A 20,288-nucleotide genomic window follows, 5' to 3' on the forward strand; every position below is an offset into this window, starting at 1 on the left:
AATTACTAACAGAACTCAGTCAGGCACAAGACTTGGCAGGTTTTGGGGAAGGATAACCACAGTTGTGGGGCAGTTAAATGGCTCAGTGGATAGAGCCCTGGACTTGGGAGTCAGGACAACCTGAGGTCAGATCCAGATTCAGATACTTACTATGTGATTCTGAGCAAATCAAGTCATCCCTGTTTGTTTCGGAGGCAGCTAGGTGGCTCAGTGGATAAAGTTCTGGCATTAGAAAGACTATCTTCCCAAGTTTAAATTTGGCTTCAGAAACATACTAGCTATGGGACCCTGAGCAAGTCATTTAACCTTATTGACCTCAGGTTGCTCATCTGTTCATGAGCTGGAAAAGGAAATGACAAACCACTCCTTATCTTTGCCAAGAAAACTTCAAATGGGGAGAGGAAGAGTTGGATACAACTAAACAACTACACACACACACACACACACACACACACACACACACACACAGAGAAAATGCAAATATCTCACTTTTCATTTTACAGGTTACAAAAATAAGTTCTGGAAGAGATGAGGGACTTTTATCATGTATCCAAAGTCACACACACAGTTCTGGGAAAGTCAGAATTAGAATTTGAGTCTTCTGACTCTCAGGTCAGTGGTTTTTTTGAATTGCTTTGATCAGATTTATTAATTCTAACCCAGAAAAGACAGATGCTTTTTGCCATATTTACAGGAAACCATATATATATATATATATATATATATATATATACATATATATATATATATATATATGTATATATATATATACATATATATATATATATATCCCTAAAACCCATTTTCCTTTCCTCTTACCTCCTTCAATTTAGATTCTCTCAGGAAAGGGAAGGGTCAGCAGAGAATTTGAGTACTGGAGAAGACAAAAGGGCAGCAGGCCACAGAAAATGAAAGGGGGTAGTAGTGACAGGAGGTTCCCTGACATGTCTGGAAATATGGCACATATAACTCCTGCCCCAATGGGAGCCCAAGTCAAAAGAGCAGCTATAGCTGTCTTGGGAATCTGCTCAATGAAATGAAGCCAAATTCTATCCCTAGGTTTCCCAGCCCTGGGGAACCATGTTCTACTCTTTTGGTCCATGTGTAAGAACTCAAGATAGAAGATCCTCCAGTTAGCCTGTGTTACAGCTCTGGCAATCCAAAAGTCTCTTTTTTATCAAGTAAAGAAACAATGAGCAAGGACAGGGGATTTGGGTCAGGAGAACTAGCTAGGAAATTTAACTATATGACCTTAGGCAAGTCATTTCCCCCCTCTTTGCCCTTCATTTTCCTAATCTGTAAAACATGAGAATAGACTTGGATGATCTTTCCAATCTGTTTCAGCATTAGATGTTTTTCCCCAATCTTGAAGGAAATGCAACACCAGTACTCTCAAAGTATTGCCAAATACAAAGGAAGCCCTGATAGGGAGCCCAGAAAACAGGAAGGGTTAAATTTTAATGAGGGACCTGATCATAATTTACTTACTTATCTTTGCTTAGGCACTTTGATGACATGGTACTTGAGCATAGGGTCTCCCTTTGAGAAAATCCACTAAACATAAATTTGCACTTACAAGTCAGGTAAATTAGGAAAGTAATCATATGACAGAAGAGATATAAAAATTTCTGTTAAACTAGGAGTTCTTAACATTTTTTGTGTATGACAAAGACCTCTTTGGCAGTCCAGTAAAACCTACAATAGCTTTTGCAGAATATTGAACGTTTATAAGGATGCCAATCATGCTGAAATACAGTTATCAGTATTAAAAGAGAAAAATGTTCATGAGTAGTGGGTTAAGACCCTCTACTTTAATAGTAAGTTTCCATAGGGCAATGATCAAATACAATGTTTAAGAGTTAAGTGCTAGGGGCGACTAGGTGGCATAGTGAATAGAGCACCAGCCTTGGAGTCAGTAGTACCTGGGTTCAAATCCGACCCCAGACAGTTAATAATTACTTAGCTGTGTGGCCTTGGGCAAGCCACTTAAACCCATTGCCTTGAAAAAAAATCTAAAAAAAAGAAAGAGTTAAATGCTAATCAAAGGTTCATCTGTACAAACTACTAAACATTTGTTCTCCCATAATGAATGTTTCACTCCCTCCTCTCTGCATATTTCTAAATACATATAAAAATATTTAATATATTTTAATAATACATTTAAATATATGACATGTGGATTAGTGAAAAAATAATATATTTATTTGATTAATATATAGGTTAATGAAAAATATACAATAATTTGATATATTTTAATGTGTATAATATACTCGTATTTTCATATCCAAGTGTAGTTTCCCTAAAATTGTTCTATGAACCCCTTGGGGGAAAGGGGTAAGAACCCTTGCATTAAAATAGAATATGTCAAAGTTGGAAAGGACAAAAACATTATTAAGACTTGAAGCAAGCTTTTAACATAGACTGTTCACTTAACTTTGGCTTCTTAGAATTCCTAGTTTCCTTCAAAACTCATCTCAATGGTCTCTTCCTAAAAGGTACCTTTCTCAATTCTTCCAGCTGTTTTTTCCTTAATAAAAAAGGACCATATATTGACACCATACATAAATTCTGCAACATATTGGACCAAACTTGAAGTCTTTCAGGTCTAGTGGGAATGATTGCCAGTATCTTTGAAATTCTGGGGTCATGACTTCAGCTATAGGGGCAAATATTTAATATTCCATCAAAACTGCTGGGAAAACTGGAAAACAGTCTAGCAGAAATCAAGTTTAAATCAACACCTTATAACATATAACAAAATTAGTTCTAAATGGATACATGATAAATATTAAAGGTTATATAAAAAAATCAGAGGAAAAAAGGAAAGAAAATTTCCTTTCATATCTACGTATACAATACATGACCAAGCAAAAGACAAAGAGGATCACAGAAGATGAAATGAATAATTTTTATTACATACAATTTTAAGAGTTTTGCAAAAACATTACCAATGCAGTTCAAATTAGAAGGGAAACAAGCAAGAAAAAATTACATGAAGGTTTCTCCAATAAAGGACTAATTTCCAAGATATAGAAAGAATTGATTCAAATTTGTAAGAATAAGAATTATTCTCCAATAGATACATTTGTTCAAATGATAAGAATAGGAAGTTTTCAAAAGAAGAAATCCTAGATATCAAAAGCTATAATGGAAAAATGCTCCAAATAACTAATAATTATGGAAATGCAATTTAAAGAAATCTGAGGTTGCTTTTTCCACCCATCTAGGGTAAAGATGATCAAAATGTATAGTGCTGAAGGAGCTGTGGGAAAAATAGGCATTTTAAGGAACTATTGGTAATGAACTGTGAATTAGTACAGCTATTCTGGAAATCAATTTGGAACAATAGCCAAAAAAAAATCACTAAACTGTGAAACATTGATAACATTTCTAGACCTCCTCCCAGAGAGATCAAAGAAACAGTAAAATCACCCATAGATAGAAAAAAAAACCCCAAAAAAGTTTTTCTTCAATTGGGAAAGACCAAATAAATTATAGTATGTAAATCTAATGTACTATTATTGTGCTGTAAGAAACAATGAAAAGGGGGCAGCTAGGTGGCGCAGTGGATAGAGCACCGGCCCTGGAGTCAGGAGTACCTAAGTTCAAATCCAGCCTCAGACACTTAATAATTACCTAGCTGTGTGGCCTTGGGCAAGCCACTTAACCCCATCGCCTTGCAAAAAAAAAAAAAAAAAAGAAAAGAAACAATGAAAGGGATGGTTTCAAGAAACCTAGGAAGACTTACATGAATTGATTCAGACCAAATGAGCAAAACCTGGGGAAAAATTTATCTAACAAAACTTGATAACTCTGATCAATGCAATGACTAATCATTATTCTAGAAGACTGATGAGGAAGCATTTGAATGGATAGAAGAATAAAAAGGAGGCATATATTTTTGGATGTGGACAATACAAGAATGTTTTGCTTGACTATGCATTATTTGTTACAAAGATTCTGTTTTACTTTTCATTTTTGTTTTTTCATTGAGAGAATAAGAGGGATGGAAGAAAATAAATGTTAATTGAAAAAAATAAAATTTATTTATTTTGAATTTTACAATTTTTCCTCTAATCTTGTGTCCCTCCCCCCACCCACCACAGAAGGTAGTCTGTTAGTCTTTACATTGTTTCCATGGGATGCATCGATCTAAGTTGAATGTGCTGAAAGAGAAATCATATCCTTAAGGGAGAAACATAAAGTATGAGATATTTCCAAAAAAAAAAAAAGAAAGAAATGAATGGCAAAAAAATGTTTTTACATATATATAAAAAAATAAAATAAAATTTAAAAATAAATGAAATTTAAAAAAAACTACTATGTAGGATCATCCCCATACCACAGTGAGGTATCACAGTAGAATTTTAATAATATAAATGTTGTTGAGGTGGCTAGGTGGCACAGTGGATAGAGAACCGGCCCTGGAGTCAGTAGTACTTGAGTTGAAATCCAGACTCAGACACTTAATAATTAACTAGCTGTGTGGCCTTGGGCAAGCTACTTAACCCCATTTGCCTTTCAAAAACCTATATATATATATATATATATATGTATATATATATATATATATATATATATATATACATATATATATATATGTTGGTGATTATCATTACTATTAAGAGATATATTTAATTCCATTTCATTTCATCTCCTGATTCAATGTTTGTAGCTCTCAAAACTGAACTTCCTTCCTTCACTGGCCTGAGAAGTTACCAAGAAGAATTGAATGGAAATATTTTATCTGTCCTGTAGGTATTGCTATCTAGAACAAGTTATATTTAATCAAGTTCACAAAATGATGCAACAGTATGATTGTATTTTGAATTAAGTGATTCAAACAATATGTGCTAGAACAAATTTAATGGAAGAAGTGATTAATATAAGCTTGGGTAGTTAAGAGGTCAGATTCCTGGAAAAGGTTGGATTTAAGAAGGTCACTGAAGCACAGGTAAGACTATATAAGAAGAGTTAAGAAGGAAGATAGATTTGATTACCATGTGCCAGGGGAGTAGTGACAGAGATGGTAGCCAGAAAAAAAGATACATCATGATCAGAGATGATAATAGATTTTCTTATAATAGAGAGTTTCAAAGCTGACTAATGAGGGTGTTAGGGCATAGGTAGACCCTTCACCAGAGTGAAGGGTCTAAGAGTTAAGATCACAGTAAAACATTGTTTTTCCTCTATTTCCCATTGTTTTTGCAATTTTTGTTGCCAGAAGGAACCAGTGCAGCTCTCATTACTAGCTTGGTGGGAAGAAATGAGACTTTTGAGGATTGTGAATACTTATTTGGCAGAGCTAATGAGCTGAAGGGACTTTGAGGGGGGAGTAGAAATAGATCCTCCAGGGGGCATTAGCTGTCATGGGTATACCCAGGGTCTCCCCATCAAAGGCAAAGAAGATGAAGCTATGGCCTTGAGTCAGCCAGGTAAAAATCCATTTCTCTCAGGGCTCAAAACAAGTAATTCTCCTGGAATCTTTGTCCTTGATTGCCATAGGAGGATTAGACTAGGGGTGCTGGCAATGCCAAAAATGTTCTCTGCCTTCAAAGAATTCTTTTTAAGAAATGCATTTTAAAAAAATCTCACAACAATATAAGCAACAAATATGTGTGGGTCCTACTATAATTAAGAAAAAAATTACACAACCACTATAAATATCTGAACTCAGGATCACATAGGGTTACAATTAGAAAGGAGTAAGGAAACTGTCACTCTGCTTCATTCACAGAAGTCTTTGCCTTAAAATAAGTAAGTACTTATGATAGGAATCATGGTACAATGGATAACTCAGTCAGGAAAGTTTGGTTTAAATTCCAGCTATGTCACATCCTAGCTGTGTCACTTGTGGATAAATGACTTACCTCTCTGAGTTCTGGTTTCTTTATCTCTAAAATGAGAACAATACTTAAATGCATACTTCATAGGATTGTTGTAAGACTCAAATGACATCATGTAAACAGAGTTCTTTGTAAACCTTAGCCAGTATAAAAAATGCCAGTTGTCATTGCTACCATCTAGATTAACCACTCCATTTTACAGTGACAGAAACTGAATGGTTTGCCCAGAGATGGAGTTGATAGTAGAGTTTGAATTCAAACCCATACCTCCTGACACTCATTCCATCACTTTTAAAAAATGTGGGTTCTTTTTTATGTTCGGGTAGGGCAGGGAAGAAAGAATGAATTTAGAAATCTAATGGCAAAATGAAAATACAAGAGGCAGGAGCTATTGAAGATGTCTTTTAATTGAGGTTTAATCAAAAGTGTTCCAAAACCAGACATAAAAAGAAGAAAAGAACCTGCATCTTTTGCATTCATGGGGACCATTTTGCATATTTTGCAGAAACAAGATATGTAGAAATACCAGTAACTAATGTATGACTGGGCCTGCAGTAATAACAGAAGGGGTAGACTGACCCTAGCAGAAGTAGGGAGTGAATGACTAGATTGGGCTAGGTTGGAGGGAAACTGTTGGTCTCTACTTTTATCTTCTCCATTTGATTCCAAAATCTCAGGGCAAAGGCTAAGAGAGATCCTTGTTCATCATGTTTCACACTGAAATTGACCTTGTGATCATTTCATTTATAGCCCTCAGTTTACAGATGAGAAAAATTAGTTGGGAAGAGTAGAAAAACCCAGGTCCAAGTTACACAACTACACCTCATGCTTCTTTAGATCTCTTTCCTCTGTTTTGAGTCATCAGCAAAACTAAAATTGGTTATCCTAGTAGAGAGTCACTGGAGATCCTTAAGACAAAGTTGAATCACTACGTATTGGGAATACTGCAAAGCAGTTTCCTGTTTAGCTGTGGATTAGACAGGATGTCCCTTGGAAGTTTCAATTCTCAGCTGTTGACTTCTTGCTGTTCCTCAACTAAGACACTCCATTTCTACACTTGGAACATTTCCAATGGCATCCCTAACCCTTATAATGTGCTCTTCCTCTTCCTGATCTCTGATTCCTGACTTCTTTGGCTTTCTTCAAGTCCCAGAAAAAATATCACCTTCTATGAGTTTTTCCAGATGCCCCCAAATCCCAGTACATTCCTCCCTCAGTTGATTATTTCCAATTTTTCTTACATTTAGCTATTTGTATATAGTTGTTTACATATGCCCCCCCCATTAGACTATGAGTTCTTTGAGGCCAGAAGCTGTCTTTTACCTTTCTTTTTATCCCCAGAACCTAGAAACATGCCTAACACATAGTAGGCTCTTGATAAATGTCTATTATCTAACTATACCCATACACATTAATTACATAGATAAATACATGTGGTTTAACAAACTAAAACCATATACACATATAAATAAGGTTTCACTTCTGACTGGACTTTCCTCTGAAAAGTTCAATAATGGGGGCTAGATACCGGGTACCAGGCTATGTTAATATAGTCTAAAATTAGTCCTTTTGACTGCCAAACCACATCAAAGGTTCAAATTGTATTTACAGAATATTGAGGTCCCAGATTTGCTTTTAAAAAATGAATTGTATTATAACAACATCTGCCTCAGATTTCACTGAATATGAAATAGAACAATTAATGTTTGAACTCTTAAAGAACCCCACCCAGTCATTGTCAACAAGTATTGCCAACAAGTGTGTGCAAAATATTCCTGTTGTTTTGTTGTTAAAATGGGGTAGCAGTTTACAGTGATGAATATGCTAGGTTCTCTCACACCCTGAGATCTTGTCTTCACAGTTTTCAAAGAAAGACTTCCTGGTCCTAAGCAGGCTAGATTGCAGGCTGCTCCCTCATTTCTCCCAATCCTCAACTAGTATCTCCCTTTATGTATAAGAGAAGGAAGAAGGCAACTAAATTTGCCTTTTAAGGAGTATAGAACTGCCCCACTGCTACCAGTCTATCAAAAAATTCTATTAAGAGATTCACTCCTTCTCTAAAAATGCTTTATTAAAAATTGGGTTCACCAGGATCCGTAAACACTTTGGTCTGATGATCTGGTAGACAGACTGTTGGGATTTGGTCTCAGTAAGATCAAAGAGGTCATCTATCTAATCCAATTCCTTTTATTTTAAAGAAAAGGAAACAGAAGCCCAGAGAAGAGTTCAATCAACCTTAAACAGCAGAGGGAGAAGGTCTAAAGCCAGATCTTCTGATTCTAGATACATAATGCAATTAGAAGCTTGTCCTGGGCCCTGACACTCTCAGAGTCTATAAAGGTCTATGTACAAGGAGGTAGCTATATGGAATGATTAATTCTCCTCCATTGAATGGGAGTAAATAGAGCTGGAAAACCTCAGACTACTAAGTTGATCATACATCCAAAGAGACTAATAAGCTACTAGCACTGCACCAGACTCACCTATAGCTATCTGGGTTTGCAAAGTAGACTCATGAAAGAATCCATAAATCCTCAAAGAATAGAAAAGTGAAAATCAAAGACTCCTAGAACTAGAGTAAAACCTTGGTTTCGTTTCAGTTTTGTGTGACTCTTTGTAACCCTATTTAGAATTCTCTTGGCAATGATCCTGGAGGAATTTGCCATTTCCTTCTTCAGCTCATTTTACAGATTTGGAAACTGAGGCAAACAAGATTAAGTGACTTGCCCAGGATCACTTAGCTAGTAGACTTTTATAAAAATTTGTTTTTGGATTTTTGCCTTTCTTTGTATTCTTTGTGTGTAGTACATAGTAGGTACTTAGTAAATGCTCATTGACTGACTTGATTTATGAATGGTGGACTGCAATGCTAGAGGCTGGAAAGCAACTTATAGATTATTGAATTCAACCTCATTTTGGCAGATGAGGAAACTGAAATCCACAAGGATTGTCATTTGCCAAAGGTCATAATCACTCATTAAATGAAGGAACCAGGACTTGGATTCAAATGTTCTGACTTCCAATATAGTGCTCTTTGAGGGCTCCCCCCACCACTTTGAAACATTGTGAAGTCATAATGACTCTGGAAAATATGCTTGGTTTGGTCTGCTTCAGCTCTAAAGGAAATGGGATCACATTACTGTCACCTGACACTTTAAACTAAGAGCCTTTGGGACAAGGAGCAAGCAACCTGTTTCAGCCTCATTTGCTAATCGAGTGGGACAGACTAAGTGCAGGGTCAAAGGCACTCTACAAATTTAGTTGAATTATTCAGAAGGTAATTTTCACCAAGAAGAAAGGAGTTTCAATGCAGTACTTTTCAACCTTTTCAAATAAAAGGCCCCATTTTTTAAGGTTAAAAAAATTCACAAAACCTTGTCTTAAATCATCCCAGTTTGGATTAATTACACCAAGAAATAGAGACAATGGGCTGTTAAAAGCTAAAAGCTAGCACTCCTGGTTTCTTCCAAGAATCTGGGTTCTAACTCTGGTTCTGCCATTACTTTGCTACTTGACTTGAGGAAATGACCTTCCTGGTCTAGGTTTCATTTTCTATCTTTGTAAGATGAGGGGGTTGGATTGGATGATTACTAACTTCCTTTCTGGATCTAAATCATGACACAGTGGAAAGGACATAGCTATGAAACCAGAGAACCTGCATTCAAATCCTGGTTCTGCCACTTTCTAGTTTGTATTTTACATGAAATTTTTTTTTAGGTTTTTTTGTAAGGCAAACGGGGTTAAGTGGCTTGCCCAAGGCCACACAGCTAGGTAATTATTAAGTGTCTGAGGCCGGATTTGAACTCAGGTACTCTTGACTCCAGGGCCGGTGCTTTATCCACTATGCCACCTAGCCACCCCCTAGATGAAGTTTCTTAACCTCTATAAGCTTCAATTTCCTCATCTCATGAGTATATTAGACTAGATGACCTTTATGGTCCCCTTCTAAATTCCATGATCCCATGACAAAAATGAAACACTCTTCTGTTTCTTCACCAAAATTGAATTAAGATACATATTACTGCATCACACCCTTAATGATTCAGATTGTCTGAGGGGAAGGGAGATCACCTGGATAAGGTATATTTTATCTGGAAGGGATATCAGAAGATGATGGAGATCAATGATATACCAACAGGAGTCTTATAACCTGCTTTTCCTTCCTCATACCACACACACACACACACACACACACACACACACACACACACACACACACACAAACACACACACAGATTTTTCCAGTCCTGTTATACTTTGCATTCCTTCAGAGTCTGTGGATGTAGTGACACTAGTCTCTCTGCTTTTCCTTGAACAAGATATTTTGACTCAGATTCTGGGAACTTTTGCTGGCTGTTCCCAATATATTTGAGTTAAATCTTGAAGAAAGACAGTTCTAAGAAATGGAGGTGATAAGGGAGAACAATCTAGGATAAGGGGAATGGCCAATGCAAAAACAAGATGTGAGATGTCTCATATTATGTGAGAAACTCTTGATCTCTGCCAACTGGCCACCAAGGCTTCCTTCAAGTCTCAGCTTACCTAACACATTCTTTAAGAGGTCCCAACCTAAAGCTAATGCCTTACTTTTGAGATTATCACCAAACATCTTGTTTGTATGAGGTTGTTTGCTTGTAGACTTTCCCAGGAGATTTTAAGCTCATTGAGGATAGGGACTATTTTTGCCTTTCTTTATGTTTATATCCATTAGCATTTACAACTGTTTCTGGAACATAGGTATTTAATAAATGTCTGTTGATTAATTATTAACTTGACAGCATGGATAAACCAAATATATAAGCAGATTGGAAATGTAGGACAAGATGAGGTTATTGATGCTGGGGAAAATATGTAGCTGGTTAAAGGTTCAGGTGGAACATGAAAGAATTCATGTAAAAGACTGAATCTAACTCAGAAGACATTTTTAGGGACAAAAAGATGTATTTAATTAAGTACTGCTATAATTAGTGGAATCTAAGTGAAAGAGATTAAAGGCAGGAAACCACTGATCTCTAAGCAACCTAAACCACCATGAAAGGTTGAACATGAAGGAAAGGTATAGGAGCAACATCAGTGATATAAACAACCATGAAAGGATGAGCAATAAGGAAAAATATAGAAGTAAAGAGAGGTTACATAGGAAATTATGCTTCCCAAGAGTGGGCTAGCTTCAAGGAAGACAAGCAATCATGGAATAAGTAGTAAAGAAAAGCATAGGGGCATGAGAAATTATTATAGGGGAATCAGACTGTTCCAGAGTGGGCTGCCCTCCGAAGGAAGACCAGCAATTTAAGGAGTGAGTGAGTTTTTAAAGGGGCAGGAAAATGAGGTAATTTAGGTGTATGTTAATAGAGAAAGAATCTCTGAGTGATAATATGGATGTGGGGTCTTAGGCCAAAGACTTAATCCTTTCAGGTCAAAGTAGGGATTCATTGTTTTATTTATATAGGAGCTGTCTGGGGGGCAGGGAATTTAACTTGAATCCTAGTCAGGGAGCAAAAATATACTTTACTAAAAATTCATTGAGCTCATCTCAAAGCTTGGACAATGGGATTGGGGTGGAGAAGGGGTGTCAATGTTAATTTAACATACATGGTAGGTGCAGAGGGAATAGATTAATTATAAAACATTTTTCTGTCTCTGTCTAATATTTCTCATACTTCAATTAAAGAGCTTTAATTGTCAAATAGAAGAGCTTATATTTATTATTATTATTATTATTATTATTATTATTATTATATTACCTAGAGTTAATAGGTAGCCACAGGAGATTATATACTTGATGGGATTACATTGGTCATTATGTTCCACTGTCATCACATTCAACCTTTTTTCTTATAGAAGTAAAACTGAGATTCAAAGAGGATAAATGATATGTCCAGATGACTGACCTCAAATTTTCTGAACTCCAAGTCCTCTACTCTATTACATTATACTGCTGTTAATTATTTGAGCAATTTGACTTGTTTTAGGAAAATCACTTTGATAGTACTTTGGATGAATTGAAGCAGGGAGAAGCAAAATGTTTGAATCAAGGAATCCAACTGAAAATGATAGCTTTATAAGAATTTATTGAGAAAGTTGATTTTTGTCCCAAACCTTTGAGGCTATCAGGAAGGGTATTCCTGGATTTATCCAAATTGATCCTCCATGTCACATCATTAGGCTCAGAATCTTGACAGGAAATATCCTATATATATAAAGATTTAGAGATGAAAGAGATTTAGAAGTTCTCTAGTCCCAATTGCTTCATTTTATAGATAAGGAAACTGAGGTCCACAGAGTTCAAGGTCATACAACAGCCAGAATTTGAAACCTTATTCCTCCATTTCACAGTCAGGAATATGTCAACTATACCATACTCTTTAAGCTTTGTCTCTCATTAGGAATTAATATCCTTCCTCTGATAGAATTCTCTTCTCCCCCTCTCATCAAGGAGGATTGAGATGTTTATGGCACTAGGAGTTTGTAGTATGAGACTTTCAATAAATCTCCTAAGTTTCACATTTCCCATCCCTGGTTTTCCGTATGTACAGGAGATTTATTTGACAACAGAGAGCAATGGATTGCAATCAGACAAATGTTTTTGAAAGCTTAGATAGAGAAGGAATGAGTGCCTTTGAGATTAAATGAGATAATCCCAAATTGACAGAAAATTATTCACAGCCTGGATAAATTTAAACTTCAACAATACTTTCTTTAGCATAAGAATGGCTTAAAGCCCAATATTGACTGGGAATTATGATATCAAGTGCAATTTACCAAGGGATATTGGTATAGGTTTGCTACTATCTGAGTCCTTTTAACCAATGATTCCTATCAGAGAACTGGCCCTCAGAAATCAAGCTCAGCATGGTGAAAGGATTTGCTCAGAGCAGGTCCTGCCTAAATTAGGCTCCAGGGATGAAGGGCCCATAAGTCCATGTGTTGTGTGATACAGTTAATGGCAAAAGCATTAGACTCACTCAGAAAACTGATGTTTGAACTCTACACCTGAGACTTGTTAGCCATGTAACCTGAGGCAAGAGACTTCCTTGTCAAACCTCAGTTTCCTTATTTGTAAATTTTGTTCATAGGATCCACAGAAGGGTCTCCACTTTAAACCCCAGTTCTGCTTCACTGAATTAGATCTTCTCTAATGTTCCTTATAGCTAGGAAAACCCATTTTCTAATAATCTATTCTAAGATTATATCAAGTAGGAGGTAAGCTCCTTGTGGGTAGAGTCCATTCTTAGAACCTGCACAGGGCCTTGAACATAGTAGACAATAAATGTTGAATTAAATGGAATTCTAGTTCTAAAACTAAGATTCCCTCAGGCCTGAGCTCCATTCTCCTAGCTCTGAATTTTCCTATGGATAAGGCTTCCAAACCTTGATGGACAAGTCTAACCTATATTTTCATAGATATTTTCAACACAGAATAATAAATGAAGACCCCAATATGCAATTAATTGGTCTCCTGGCTTTCTTTTCCCTTGGGTAGCCCCTTTCTAAATTATCCTACAGTGCCCCCTCCTGGTCAGGGTGACACTTTTAGCACCAAGGCAAATATTTACCCCCCATCCATTGTAAGTAAAATAATTACTAGAATGGCACCCATTTCTACAGTACTTAATAATTTACAAAGAACACTCTCCATAATTAAACTGTGAAGTGGATGATCAACCTCCAAATAAGGAGACTTGTCTAAGATCATATGGCTAGTAAATGTCTGAATTAGAACTTGAACCCAGGTCTTAACTCTATTAATGATTTTTGTATTAAAGAAAGAAAATACTATGCATACCTCCAGAGGAGGAGATGATGAAGTCCTTGGAAACTCTATATTACTGGAATATACTGATGGAAAGTTCAAGCTGGAGAAAAGTGGTGCATGACCTCTGTCTTCAAATACTTGAAATGGTAATCCTGTGAAAGTGATGTTGTATGGAAGGGGCAACAAGAAGGCATAAGGGATAAAACTCTGGTCTTGAAGTCAAGGAAGACCTAAGTTCAAATCTGGCTTCAGTCACTTATTATCTATTGACTTTGGGCAAGTCACACTAATTGCCTCATATCAAGGACCACCCACAGTTGTCCTGATTCATATCTGGCCACTAGACCTAGATGGCTCTGGAGGAGAAAATGAAGCTGGCAACATAGCACAGCACTCAAATTCAATTCACATGCTTATGATGGCATCACCTCCCTGAAGTCATGATCTTCTTTGAAATTGAAAGACGGGCGGCTAGGTGGCATAGTGGATAAAGCACTGGCCCTGGAGTCAGGATCATCTGGGTTCAAATCCGGTCTCACACACTTAATAATTACCTAGCTGTGTGGCCTTGGGCAAGCCACTTGACCCTGTTTGCCTTACAAAAAAAAACCCTAAAAAAATAAAAGAAATTGAAAAACAAACATCATGTTCTAAGCATTTCTAGCCAACACAAGCAGGAGCAATGCTTTGCACACCAAACTTTCCTATTCAATGTTCATTTGACTCAAAGAATGACAGGTCTAGAATGAATCTTAGATTCTAATTTATATTTAATCTTAGATATTATTTCACAGATAAGGCAAAGACAGGAAGAAATTAATTCAAGGTCATACAGTTAGAGCAACTAGTGAGATGGATTTTATAAGGAAATGAATTTCATTGCAATATGGGGAAGAACTTTCTATCAATTAGAGCTAATAGTAGAATGAGCTAGTTTATGGGTTAGTAAGGTTTCTGATAATGAAGATGTTTGAACAGAGGCCAGTTATTTTCTGGGAACATTGTAGAAAGAATTCCCACAATTAATGGGAGATTGGATGACCTGTGAAATTCTTCCAATGACGTGATTCTATGATTGTTTAGGAAGGTAAAACAATGGTTCTCTGGTATTATCACAAGTCATGTGAGGCAGACACCAGGGAGAGCTACTGTTGTGACTGAAAGGACCATGTTTATCATGTGGTTCAGATAGACTTGTTTTTTCAGAACTTCTCCATACTTCTAGTCTATCTGGTTAATAGTTTTTGTTTAAAGGAATTTGAACAGTTCTCAGAATGGCACCTCTGAATGCCATCTCCCTGGTTCTAGTGACAAGGAGACAAAAACCTGCTGACTGCATAGCATACCCTTTTGCACAGTGGGGAGGGTAAGGGAGGTGGGGCGAGATGGACAGATATGGAATTATCTTTTATCTGCATTCATACAGATGTGCACAGCATGGGGTAGGAAGAGGACAGGAGGAGTATTTGCTGACTTTACTCCTAAACATGGTAATTCCCTTCTTCAACAGGGAAGAGAAGGAAGATGGACTTGTGCCAAATTGTCTCGACTTTTATACAGATGTATATAATGGAATTGGGGGAAAGGAAATCAGGAATATTTGCTGATTACATTCTTAAAGGTATACACCTTTGCATGTTAAAAGATGTATACTTCTGTCCACAGACAAATACAGTATTTTATTTAGAATTCAGTCAAACAAATCTGGACTAGATGAACAAGAAAAAGAATACCTAATGACTCTACTCATATAAATATATCTTTGCATAGCTGCAGAGGGGAGAGGGTCAGTAAAAGGATGGTGAGAAAGAGTAGTATCTACTAATTGTATACAAGCAATTATACCCATCTTGGAGGGATGGGGGTAGGATAGTTTTAGGTTATATTCTGACTGCATTTAAAATGCTATGCAATTCTGCAGTGGTGGGACAAGTGAGGGAAAGGAACAAGAAGATGCTGGCTTTACTCATATAATTACCTCTGTATAACACAGGAGAGAAAGAGTACTTCTGATTGCATTCATGCATTTGTACACTATTGCATAGGTGACAGGGGGATGGAAGGCAGCCAGATATTGGATTATGTGACTGTTATGTAGAAGGAAGACTGATCTTGTTTCTTGAATTTACTAGACATGTGAACCCTGGGCAAGTCACTTAACCTCTCTCTCTAAGCCTTGGTTTCTTTAGCTGTAAAACTGAGATATTAATACTTTTTGGAGATATTCTGGGTTGCTATGAGAATTGTAAGGAAAGTGCTTTATAACCTAAAGAGAGCTATGGAAAAGTTATTCTGCCTGTATTCATGCACATGTAACTCTGCATATGAGAATAGTGTATGAAAAGAGGAAGGAAGGCTACATAGCCAACTCCATATATGTCATACTCTTCCCCAATGTCCTATCTGAGGAGCAGATAAGACTCAATGGGAACAAGTTCACTATATGAACAGAGAAACATCTAATAGGGTAGGAAGAGGAAGAGAAATTGATGAAGTCATAACACTGTAGTGAAAACTATTCACTATACTCCTTAGACACTGAAAGATCCAAAGAAAGATGTATTTTGGGGGAAAGCTCCTAGTGTTAGGGATGAGAGAGAGAAGCCACTGGACTTAGGCATGAAGAAGGAAGCATAGCACTGTGGAAAGAAACTGACCTTAAGAGTCAGGGGACATAGGCTTGAGTAGTAGAAGCAAAGAATAAATTACTTTTTTGAGACTCAGTTTCCTTAGTTGCAGAAAAGAAGTTGGAATAGAAGAGAGATTCTTAACTTTCTTTTGCATCAAAGATCCCTTCTCACAACAGTTTTAAATGAACAAAATTAAATTCATAGGATTACCTAGGAAAATCAAATACAGATGTATTAAAATATTGTTGTCAAAATGTTTTTTTTAAATTCATGAACACCAGATTAAGAAATCCTAGAGGGTCGGCTAGGTGGCACAGTGGATAGAACACAGGCCCTAGAGTCAGAAGTATCTGAGTTCAAATCTTGCCTCAGACACTTAATAATTACCTAGCTGTATGGCCTTGGGCAAGCCACTTAACCCCATTTGCCTTGCAAAAAAAAAAAAAAAAGAAATCCTAGAGTACATGATTCCTAAAATCTTTTATAATTAATCTTCTACTTTTGATCCCTATGGAATTTCCACCATCTGACAGAAGATCACCCTATTCAACAACATTGTTTCCAGTTGATTAAAGTTCCTTTAAACTCTGACATTCAATGTCCTTTTATTCTACAATATACAGATCCCATATAGGTCTAACAATTTATGTTTCTTTGGCTAACAAAAGAAAATTTAGTATGAACCCTGCACATTTCACAAAGATGTGACAATCAATAAGAAAATGAATATGAAAAGTGCTCTGTAACCAAAGAGTGCTAAATAAGTCTGATCTACTACTCTTACCATGAGTGGTACAGTGGCTAGTGTGGGGATGAATCAGAAAGATTCATTTTTCTGAGTTCAAATACAGACTCAGAACATTTATTAGCCATGTGACCCTGAGCAAGTCACTTAACTCCATTTGCCTCAGTTTCCTCATGTGTAAAATGAACTGGAGAAAAATGATAAACTACTCCAGTATCTTTGCTAAGAAAACGCTAAATGAGGTCATTTAGAGTTGGACAGGACTAAAATGAAACAACTGCTGCTACTACTACTACTACTACTACTACTACTACTACTACTACTACTACTACTACTACTACTACTAGAAAGGAATGAAGAACTAGTACACCCTACTCTGTTCAGTTGGAGCAGGTGAATTTAAAATTCTAAGGTACTAGTCTGGTGACCTATCTAATTCAAGCTTTGTTACTAATTCAATGGGAAAATCATTTCCCCCTGATATTTGATATCTGATATGATATTTCAGATATAGAAAGCAGTTGCAAGAATTCATAGGATTATGAGAGCTAAACGTTAGAAGGAACCTCAGAGCTCATAGGTCCAATCCATTCTGCAATTCCTTCTACAATACCCCTCAGTGGTCATCCATCTAGATACCCTTTGAAGACTCTAGTGAAGGAATTTTTCATTATCTCTCAATGCAGGTCACTGTCCTCTTGGACACTGCATCATTAGATTGTATCATTTTGAATACCTTTGTATCAATAAGATGTTTCTTTTAATACTGAGCAGAGATCTAATTCTTGTTATTTCTTCCAAGTTCTGGCCACACTTTGCTCCCTCTTCTGCATTACGGCCCTTTGAGTACCTGAAGACAACTATCATGTCTGACTCCCCTCTAAAATCTTTTCATCTCCAAGCTTTACATCTCCATTTCTTTTAACTATTTCTCATTTAGCATAGTCCCCAATTCCTTTATTATCCTGGTCGCTCTTTTGGATGTGCTATAACTGGTCAGTGTTATTTAAAAAAAAAAGACACCCATAAATAAGATATTCCAGGTCTCATGGGACCATAGCCTCACCCCTCTTTTATTTTTTGTTTTTTGGACATTAGACTTGTATTAATGCAGAGGAAGATTGCATAGAAGAGCAGATTAATGTACACTATATAGAGATCTGGCCTGGGTCAGGGGACCTAAGTTCAACTTCTCCCTCTAACACAAACTGGCAATTTGATGCTAGGCAAATCTTTTAGCCTCTTAATTCCCAGATAGTTCTCTAAAGTTGCATTCCCTACAGTTATTGTCCAGGGGAAGGGAAAAACAGAATCTATTATTCTACCAGGGGAGAGGGGAGAAGGGAGAAGGGGGAGGTTACAAATGTGCTTATTTGGAGTTTATGTCTAAATGCTCAAATCACTTGCCTATCTCTAGGTAAGGAGTCTTTAGAATTTGTTTACATTCAGAAGTGAGGGAATGGGAGAGGAAGGATATAAATTTCACTCAATCCTATCACTATTTTGGCTCTTGGATGCCTAGAATAACACCCCTGAGGTTTCAGGTATAGAGCTAGGCTAGGGACTGGAATACCTGCTTGGAGAAGAACTGGACCTCAGGTGGCAACAGCCCTAAGTGGTTGAGAAGCATCATCAAGAAGCTTTCAGCATAAAATACCAACTAACAGACTTTGATGTTTGCATTATTCCACTAACTTTATTGGTATCACTTTAGAGTTCATGAAGTCTACCATTAGTTCCCTGATTTGCTCAATATTTCTGTGAGGGATGCTTGACAGGAAAAAAAGAACATAGCTTATAACTGCCCTTGGTTCAAGTTATTTGGTTCAGGAAAAAACAAAAATTACATCCCAGAATGTTGAAGGAACTGGCAGATGTGATGACTGAGCCACTAGCAATGATCTCTGAAAGATCACGGACAGTGGGAAAGGTAACTGAAAAATGGCAAATGTCCCAATTTTTTAATAAAGGGAATAGAGTTAAACCATAGACCAGTAAGCTTGGCTTGGCACACAGAGTCAGAAAGGCATAGGTTTGAATTCCACTTCCAGTACTTATTAGCTAGGGGAACAAGATCATATCAACTAATCTCAGTGAGCCTCAATTTCCTCCTCTATAAAGAATGAATAAAAATATCTATAGTATATACCTCATGAGGTTGTCAAATGAGATAATTTTTATAAAATACTTTGCAAACTCTAAAGCATTGTATAAATGTCAGTTGTTGTTATCATCATCATTGTCTAGAAAAGGAAAGGGTGATGAGCCAGCATGGTTTCATCAAGAATAGATCATGTCAGACTAACCTTATTTCCATTTTTGACAGGGTTACTAAATTGAAGAGGAATGGTGTACATATAGTTTACCTACATTTTAAGTAAAGCAATTCATGAAGTCTGGAGGAAAAAACAGATATATACTTTAGATAATAATATAATTAAGTGAGTTTTAAGGAGCTGAAGAGATAGGGGTTAGATAATAGAATTATCTACCAGGAGGATTAGTAACTTGTTGAATGGTCAGACTCAAAGTTAGTGGTTCAAGGTCAACTTGAAAGGAGGTCTAGGGTGGAGTGTCCCCAGGGATTGGATTCATCATCATGTACACTTTAACACTGTTATTAATGATTTAGATAAAGGCACAAATGGTATGCTTATCAAAATTTCAAAAGATACAAAGATGAAAGGAATAGCTAACATACTGAATGACAGTTCAAAAAATTCTTGACAAAATAGAACACTGAGCTGAATCAAATAAGATGAAATGTAACAGGAGCAAATATAAGGTTCTACACTTTAACTCCCCCCCCAACAATTTCGTGAGTAAAAATGATGAAGAAGTTAGAAATGTAAGCATGGCTAATAGCAAAGGATTCTCTCTTAACCTCTCTGCAAACTTTGCCACTATTAATTATCCTTTTCTTTTTACTCTCTTCATTTTAGATTTTTGTGACACTGCTCTCTCCTGGTTCTCCTCCTACCTATCTGGTCATTCCTTCTCAGTCTCCTGCCCACTAACCATGGATGTCCCCAGAGCTCTATGCTGACCCTCTTTCTCTTCTTCCTCCAAAAAATTTCACTTAATGATTTAGTCAGTTCCTATGGATTTAGTTAGCATATTTATGTTGGAGTTTCTCAAATCTATTATCTAAGCCTAATGTCTCTCTTGATAGTCTTCCATTTCTATGTATCTACTGGACATTCCAAACTTAATGCCTAAAATCAGACTCATTATATCCCTCCCCCAATCCTCCCCTCTTCTAATCTTCTCTAATATTGTTGAGGGAACCACCACACCCCCAGTTATTAGAC

At 36.6% G+C, this 20,288-nt stretch overlaps 1 protein-coding gene and 1 long non-coding RNA gene across 11 annotated transcripts in view; one reads left to right on the forward strand and one right to left on the reverse strand.

Moving 5' to 3' along the window:
* Positions 1–20,288, reverse strand: part of DAB2IP (DAB2 interacting protein) — a 325,075-nt gene that overhangs the window by 162,695 nt on the left and 142,092 nt on the right. The window lies entirely within an intron of this gene.
* Positions 1–20,288, forward strand: part of LOC141505655 (uncharacterized) — a 28,490-nt gene that overhangs the window by 2,071 nt on the left and 6,131 nt on the right. Inside the window, exons 3-4 of one of the 2 annotated variants that reach the window (XR_012473659.1) lie at positions 504–612; positions 4,676–4,783. This is a non-coding gene — a long non-coding RNA (uncharacterized LOC141505655). Of the gene's footprint in view, positions 1–503; positions 613–4,675; positions 4,784–20,288 lie in introns of those variants that run through there. The other variant, XR_012473658.1, reaches the window with a different exon arrangement.

This window comes from Macrotis lagotis, chromosome 1, assembly GCF_037893015.1.
Source record: "Macrotis lagotis isolate mMagLag1 chromosome 1, bilby.v1.9.chrom.fasta, whole genome shotgun sequence".
Classification (NCBI taxonomy): domain Eukaryota; kingdom Metazoa; phylum Chordata; class Mammalia; order Peramelemorphia; family Peramelidae; genus Macrotis; species Macrotis lagotis.